The sequence below is a fragment of the Carassius auratus genome, chromosome 26 (genome assembly GCF_003368295.1).
Source record: "Carassius auratus strain Wakin chromosome 26, ASM336829v1, whole genome shotgun sequence".
In the NCBI taxonomy this organism is placed as follows: domain Eukaryota; kingdom Metazoa; phylum Chordata; class Actinopteri; order Cypriniformes; family Cyprinidae; genus Carassius; species Carassius auratus.
The window spans coordinates 20,334,974-20,342,343 of NC_039268.1; the positions used below are offsets into that span (position 1 = coordinate 20,334,974).

General features: G+C 35.3%; 1 long non-coding RNA gene across 1 annotated transcript; it reads right to left on the bottom strand.

The window, feature by feature from the left end:
- Nucleotides 1-957: 957 nt before the first annotated feature.
- On the bottom strand, nt 958-7,084 carry LOC113044627 (uncharacterized). The gene is made up of 2 exons (XR_003275892.1): nt 7,002-7,084; nt 958-1,843 (listed from the first exon to the last, which is right to left on the bottom strand). It is a non-coding gene; the product is annotated as an uncharacterized LOC113044627 (long non-coding RNA).
- Between the last annotated feature and the right edge of the window lie 286 nt (nt 7,085-7,370).

Here is a 7,370-nt window from a genome sequence, read left to right on the forward strand (position 1 = left end):
TAAATGTGAATCTTGAATAAAATATATATATAAAAATAATAATAATAAAAAAATAAATAAAAACATAAACACTGGTTGTTGTGTTTGTTTTAATACTTACACTTTACAAAAGGTTCAGTTAACTACCCTAGTAATGCATGAATGATTGAATGAATGAGGCATTTACATAGTACATTTTGACTCTTTACCACAAGTGCAATGGGATCTTTAGTGACCACAGAGGGTCAGGACCTTGGTTTAACGTGGGTTTTCTTTCTTTCTTTCTTTCTTTCTTTCTTTCTTTTAAAAATCTGTTTATTGAACCTGTACAACAATAACAGGATACAGATAAAGGAGAATCATGAAAAAATATATCTGTATCCACAGCAGAAGAATGTGCTTTCTAGCTTATAATGTTAAGAATGCACAAGTCTTTGCAGTATTTCCAGATAAACCAGTGACATTTGAAGAAAGTCCAAAAAGTGCAACCAAACTGCAATGCTCGATCTGTTTCTCTGTCGCTAAAGAAAAACAATTAAAGATTGAAAGCCAAAAAGAAGATATGGATGGACATAACCAAAACATATGTATTAAATCTGCAGCGGTCTGATGGCTACGATCACAGAGAAGATCAATACCAGGTTTGATTTTTGCCAAACTCACTTTTGTCCAGTAAATTTGGTGAAATAAATTTAATTGTATAAGACTATGATGTGTACAAATAGAGGAGGTATGAACATGGGACAGTATCTGGTTCCAAGTCTCGGCAGAGATCCGACTCCCATTGTTTGTTTAATAAAAGAGAGAGAGGAAGTGGAAATGGAGGAAATCAGCCTGTATAGCGTAGATAACACACCATTTTTATCTAAGGCTACTTCAAGAATCTGATCAAGCGATGCTCTTTGGAGGAATATTCTGACAATCAGGGAATGAGTTTTTAACAAAATTTTGGAGCTGCAAGTATTTAAAAAAAAAGTGCACCAGAGAAAGATAATTTTTATTTCAACTGAGAAAAGCAGGGAAAACATTATCATTGTAAATTCCCAACTGAAATACTTTTCTGAAGATACCCTAAATCTCCTCCTGAATTTGAATTTATGAATTTAAAAAATCTTAACATGTTTTACTTTTGCCAGATGATTTTATTTAAAATGATTTACATTCAATATATAGGCTTACCATGCAATTAGTTCATGCATTCCCTGAAGAAAAACAAATCAATCCCATTGCATAGGTATCTAAATTTAACAGAAAAGAATACATCATCTACTCTTCACCCAGTCCAAAAGCAAAGCTATGGTGCCATTAAGAAATTATTATATTGTCCTTCCTTGAACAAAAAATATTATTTTCATATGTATTCGTATTCATTCATATATTGAGGACATTCATGTTATTCATAAATGTGTGTTTTCGGATTTACAAAGCAATGCACAGAATATTAGAAAACACATTTCAAATGTTTTAAAAGATTTCACAATAATAGTGTCATGAAAAGGAATTATAATCAGGAAAAGGGTGATAATAAAGTTACACAGAGATTTATTAGATTGCTAAACATGTTCTCTCTGATTAATAATGTTGTACTGCTAGTAAAGGCTGTCTTCAAACAGATCTCTCTCATAGACCGGATCACTGGTGCGCTCACTCACTGCATTCTCGAGTGTGCATGTGTAGAAGAAATCTGGATTTCCTTGTTTTTCAACTGTGATAAGTTTTCCATTCGGATAGTGGGGTGAACCCTGCAGTGTTTCTCCAGTAGAATTATTCCAGATGATCGTTTCACTGTACTCACATATTAAATACACCGCATCAGGGTTAACTTCAATCTTCTCTATTTTTATCACAGGTTTGGGGACCGGTGCTGTGAAATAAACAAAGAAAAAACATAAGTTCCAGTCCACAGAAAAAAAATTAAGAAATGTAAAATAACAACACTAACTTTAAAGAAGTCTTGTTAGAGTACAATATGATGGCACCAGATAATAATGCTGCAATACTAATTAGGTATGTCATCGATTAATTGTCGATAAGAGATGCAATCGATTAAGGCTGTCAATGGTTGGTTAACCGATGTATTGTTGGGCTGCATGTGGCTCATGCGCAAAACATGTGCGAGCAGCTGTGAATGATGGTGACCGTATAAATGCATAATCATTCATTCACAATGTACTAATTAAGCTTTTAATGTGGTTTAAAGTTTCTTCTGACAAAGACTTTGGGGCAGTTATGGCATAATGGTTAGAGAGCTGGGCTAGTTACCAGAAGGTTGCAGGTTTGAGTCTCGGTGCTATCAGGAGTTGTAGGTGGAGGGGAGTGAACAAACAGTGCTCTCTTCCACCCTCAGTACCCATGACTGAAGTGCCCTTGAGCAAGGCACTGAACCCCCGGGCGCTGGATATAGCTGCCCATTGCTCCGGGTGTGTGTTCATGGTGTGTTCACTTCGTTCTCACTACTGTGTGTGTGCACTTGGATGGGTTAAATGCAGAGCATCAATTCCGAGTATGGGTTACCATACTTGGCGTATGTCACGACTTTCACTTTCACAACACAAATGTTCTTCAACATGAAAACCAATAGAAATGTAGTAACAAAGTGAAAAAAAAGTGACATGATGACCCATACTCAGAATTCATGGTCTGCATTTAACCCATCCAAAGTGCACACACACACACACACACACACCCGGGGAGCAGTTGGGGGTTCAACGCCATGCTCAAGAGCACCTAAGTCATGGTATTGCCAGCCCAAGATTTAAATCCACAACCCTAGGGTTAGAAATCAAACTCTCTAACAACTAGGCCATGACTTCCCTACGAAGTCATTTCCTCAGATAATTGTTTCATATCGTGCGCTGTGCAGGGCTGCGGGACACAGGACAGATAGATTATTAATTCCTACAATTTGTTAATTCATTCCTACGATTTATTAATTTGTGGCAATTATCCATTTTCCAATAATTTTGTTCCCTAAATAACCCATGGTTCAACTGAAATAAGGGAACAAATTAATAAATAGTATGAATTCTTAATTCATGAAATCTTTCATTTCCCTTCCCATGTTTACCACACACAGTATAAGGCCCAATCCCAATTCGACCCTTTTCCGCGCGTTCACGTGAAGGGGTAGTGGGGTCTCGATTCTTTTGTTTGGAGGGGAAGGGAAGGGCCAGATAGCCTTTCAAACAAAGATTTTTCGGGACCACACTTCAAACGAAGGGGTATGAATTATCTTGGAAACATGGCTGCTACAGCGAACAAAAAGACACATAAATGTACGTTTTTTTGGCATTAATAAAGATTTTAACAAAAAGTAATCATTTGTTTTATGTTACATTTAATTGTGGGTTCATTAATTGTCATGTTACTCAAAGAAATGCAGAGGTGGGTAGTAACGAGTTACATTTACTTCGTTACATTTACTTGAGTAATTTTTCGTGGTAACTAATACTTTTTGGAGTATATTTAAAGATGGGTACTTTATACTCTTACTTGAGTCAATTTTTTGGGAAAAATCTGTACTTATACTTCGTTACTGTGGGCGACGCTCCTCTCGTTACTTTGTCTTAATGCAATAAATGTTATAAATGCTTCAATTTATTCCAAACACGCCGTCTACTTTTCTCTGGGCAATGAGCGATGCCCAATTCGCGAATGATTCGTTCTTTTGAGTCCATTCTGTTCAAAGGCTTGATCAAACCAATTGGCAAACGAGTGAATTGGTTCATGAATCAGTTTGAATGAGTCGTTCAGTTCCCTGCCGCACGCGCTTAGCGTCTGAAGCGGTTCACTCAAAGTTGTAACATTTAACATCAGCAGCGTTGAAAACGGGGCTATGGAACTGCACTGAATTGAAAGCAAATCTGCAAAGGCTATTATTTGCTTGCGATGGAGATCCTTATTAGATGAACGCGTGTGCTGTCTACTGTTTAACAGGTAATAACTTGGGCTACATTCGATTACAGTACACGATACCTGTGACATTAGTTTGTTGTATGTGTGTGGCTTAAACAGAGGGGGTCAAGTTGAATGCGATTTTAATTACAATCACACCGGTGCGAGTACGTTCAGCAAGTCATATCATCAGCTGCTAAATTCAGATCTGTGGTCGCTTGCTGGCGCTGAGCCAGAGACAGACGCGTTTTTACACCGCTGCGCCAATCACACACGGTTCTGTTGAGCTTTTGAATGCAATGGCCAATCAGAGGCGTTCAGATGAGTCATCGCTGAAATGCCGGCACTTCCTTCACTCGCTCACTGACTGAATACCTCTTTCTGGCGAATTCTCTCATCAGAAACAACAAAGTGCAGATGTGTGTACGAATCTATAATAAAGATATTGATTTTACAGTGTAAACAGTTTCAGTGATTTTAATGGGAGTTTCTGAGAGTGATTGAAATCTAGACTGTCAGTGAAAATGATCTTTAATAATGTAAATGTTATTTTTCTCTTTCTGAACAATGAAAGATTAGTAGCAATATTTATATCACATTAACTTTCAATGTTAAATTCACATTTAATATAAAGTCAGTCATATTAAAAATATGTTATGGCATGACACCTATATCTGTTACTTAAGTAAATAGACAGGGTTTTTATAATAAATTACATAAATTGGAGTAAAGGCTGAAATATATACATTTATACACACACACATACATTACATACATTTTATCTATATATCTAAATAAAAATAGGCTCAGTTTATAAGACCCAAAGTAACTAGTAACTAACTACATGAGTAGATTTTTTATCCAATACTCTTTTACTCTTACTCAAGTAACTATTCAAGACTAGTACTTTTACTTTTACTTGAGTAAATATTTCTAGAAGTACTTTTACTTTTACTTGAGTACAGTTTTTGGGTACTCTGCCACCTCTGAAGAAATGTTTGCAAAAAAAATCGCTAAAATTTGCTAACGTCATATCATTACAGACTGCATGATAGTGCCACAGTATATGTCTGATCAGGGCGATAACTGCAGTAGACATTGATGGGGGCTAATCCCCCCATTAATTAGAAATCGCTAAACCATTTTTCCAAATATTGCCTATTTGAGAGAGAGAGAGAGAGAGAGAGAGAGAAATGGAAGTTGCGTGTATTCACATCTGTGCGTTTATCTTTTTAGAGTGAGTTTACTTTAAAACAGCGATTGTATCCTCTCGTCGCTGGAAAATATAATGTAGTGATTCAATATTTAAACTGTATTTAATAAAGGTCGTGGGGCAGCGTTGACAAGTTTATTTTCTCCTGGATGTGTGAGCTGTGCGATTTCCGATATGTGTGTGTGTGTCAGTAAACAGCGCATTAATACAGAACGATAATTAAAGGCTTTAATGCACACCAGCACACCAGTATATTTGTGTATTGTAAGAGCTAGACAACGAATGTTGGCGTTTGACGTCATGGCAGTGGTATCCCAATCCTTAAGGGATATTTTTCTCCCCTACCCCTTGACACTCTGTTTCAAGGGATAAGGGGAAGGGGTAGGTGGGGGTTAAGGGAAGGGGAAGGGCTATAAAATAGAATTTGGATTGGGCCTAAGAGATTCGATTAAAAGTGAAAGATAATAAAATAAACCTGTGAAATTAGAGGGTTAGAATAAAAGTTTAGGAGAAAAAAAATGTGTCTGCTAAATTAACAAATGTAAATGAAAACATGTAGGCTTTGATAAAAGGAAACATATTATGCTACAGGGGTACAGGAGACTTAAAGTTGAATAAAAGCTATTTTTTTAAACTTTAAGAATTGAATTTATGATATCATTAGCAGAGACAACATAACTTTTTAAAAAATATATATATATATTTTTTATTTTACTTATTTACTTATTATTAGTAGTGCTTGCCATAGGCAATTATTATTTATTATTCTAAGGGCGTTTGGATTATGTATGGGTTTGTTCTCCCTCAGCTAGGGCTGGGCGATATGGTAAATATCTAACAAATTTTTTTTTTTTTTAATCATGATTTTATCATGATTATTTGTCATGTTGTTTTTTCTATTTTGCAAGCTGTTTGAGCATCACAGCCAAACTAATTTCCCTATTATAAAGCCTTTTAAGGTAATAAATATGAAAAATATGGTGAATATTTAGGCCAAAGTGCATGGGTGAAGATAAAATCTTTGCAATTATTTTATCTTTGTTATTAAAAAATGAGAACAAAGATATACATTACAAATACAGATATTATACAAATAAAGTGTTTTATTTTCAGGTACAAGAGGTGTATTTAGCAGGAGCATTAAAAAAAATGTAATGAACAAATATAAAAATAGAACACTATATACACTGTATATAGTTTCGTTCCTCTGCTAAACATAAGTTATTTAGAAAAAGGTGGAAAACCAAAACAGTTGCTGGTTCACAGTGACTACAGTATGTTTTGATTCTATCAAAGTCAATGTGGACCAGCAACTGTTTGGTCACACAGATTTTCAGAATATCTTATTTTGTGTTCAGCACAAGAAAGAAGTTAATATAATATACATTTTTAGGGTGAACTATCCCTTTAATTCACACGGCAGCATGCAGCTACTGTCCCTTTAAGACTTGCGCGCATCTAATATACAGACATGCATCCTCTTTCATTTGTTTACTTTCATTTTAGACATATCCGAAAACGGTCAACAAAGCAAAATTATCTCAAACATACGACACTCTTTATTTTGCTACTAGCATTTTATTCAGACTAAAAACCCATTAATTCAAGTGAGAAAGCATCTTGTGTGTGTGTGTGTGTGTGTGGCTTTTGCACATCCTGTCATGGCAGTGACTGCAATAGATGCATTTTGCAGCATTATGGTTAACGATTAATTGATCGTTAATTTAAACTACAATCGATCACGGAAATAACTGATATTTTACATTCTAATACTAACACAAACTATCACTTACAAATGTCATACTATATTGTTTGTTTGGAGGTCCATGTGTGGTGATATTAAAAGCACATACACTATCTGTGTTTATCAGTATATAAATGCATCAGTGTAAAACATTTAAAGTATATCACTTACGCAAAACTTCCAATTTGAATATTTTTTCCTGTTCTTTACCGTTGATGTCGATGGTTAAAGTCCACTGTGTTCGAATTTAAATTAGTTATAGTGATTTGTCCAGTCTCCTTATCAAGAGTTGATGATGTCTTTGAATCTCGGATTTGGGACGTTAACACCATCTTCAGTATCCCATTCAATCGCTTTTATAACAGTTCATTTCTTTGTTTCCATATAATGCTGCTGACATTTAATTGCTGCTGATTTAAGCTGGTCGCACCAAAAGACACTTTACCACCAACTTCAGCATAAACTTTCTCTTCTTGACCTAGTTTGACAAATAAAAGAGTATGTTAGTCGTCATTTAGCACATTTCTTTATAATAGTTAC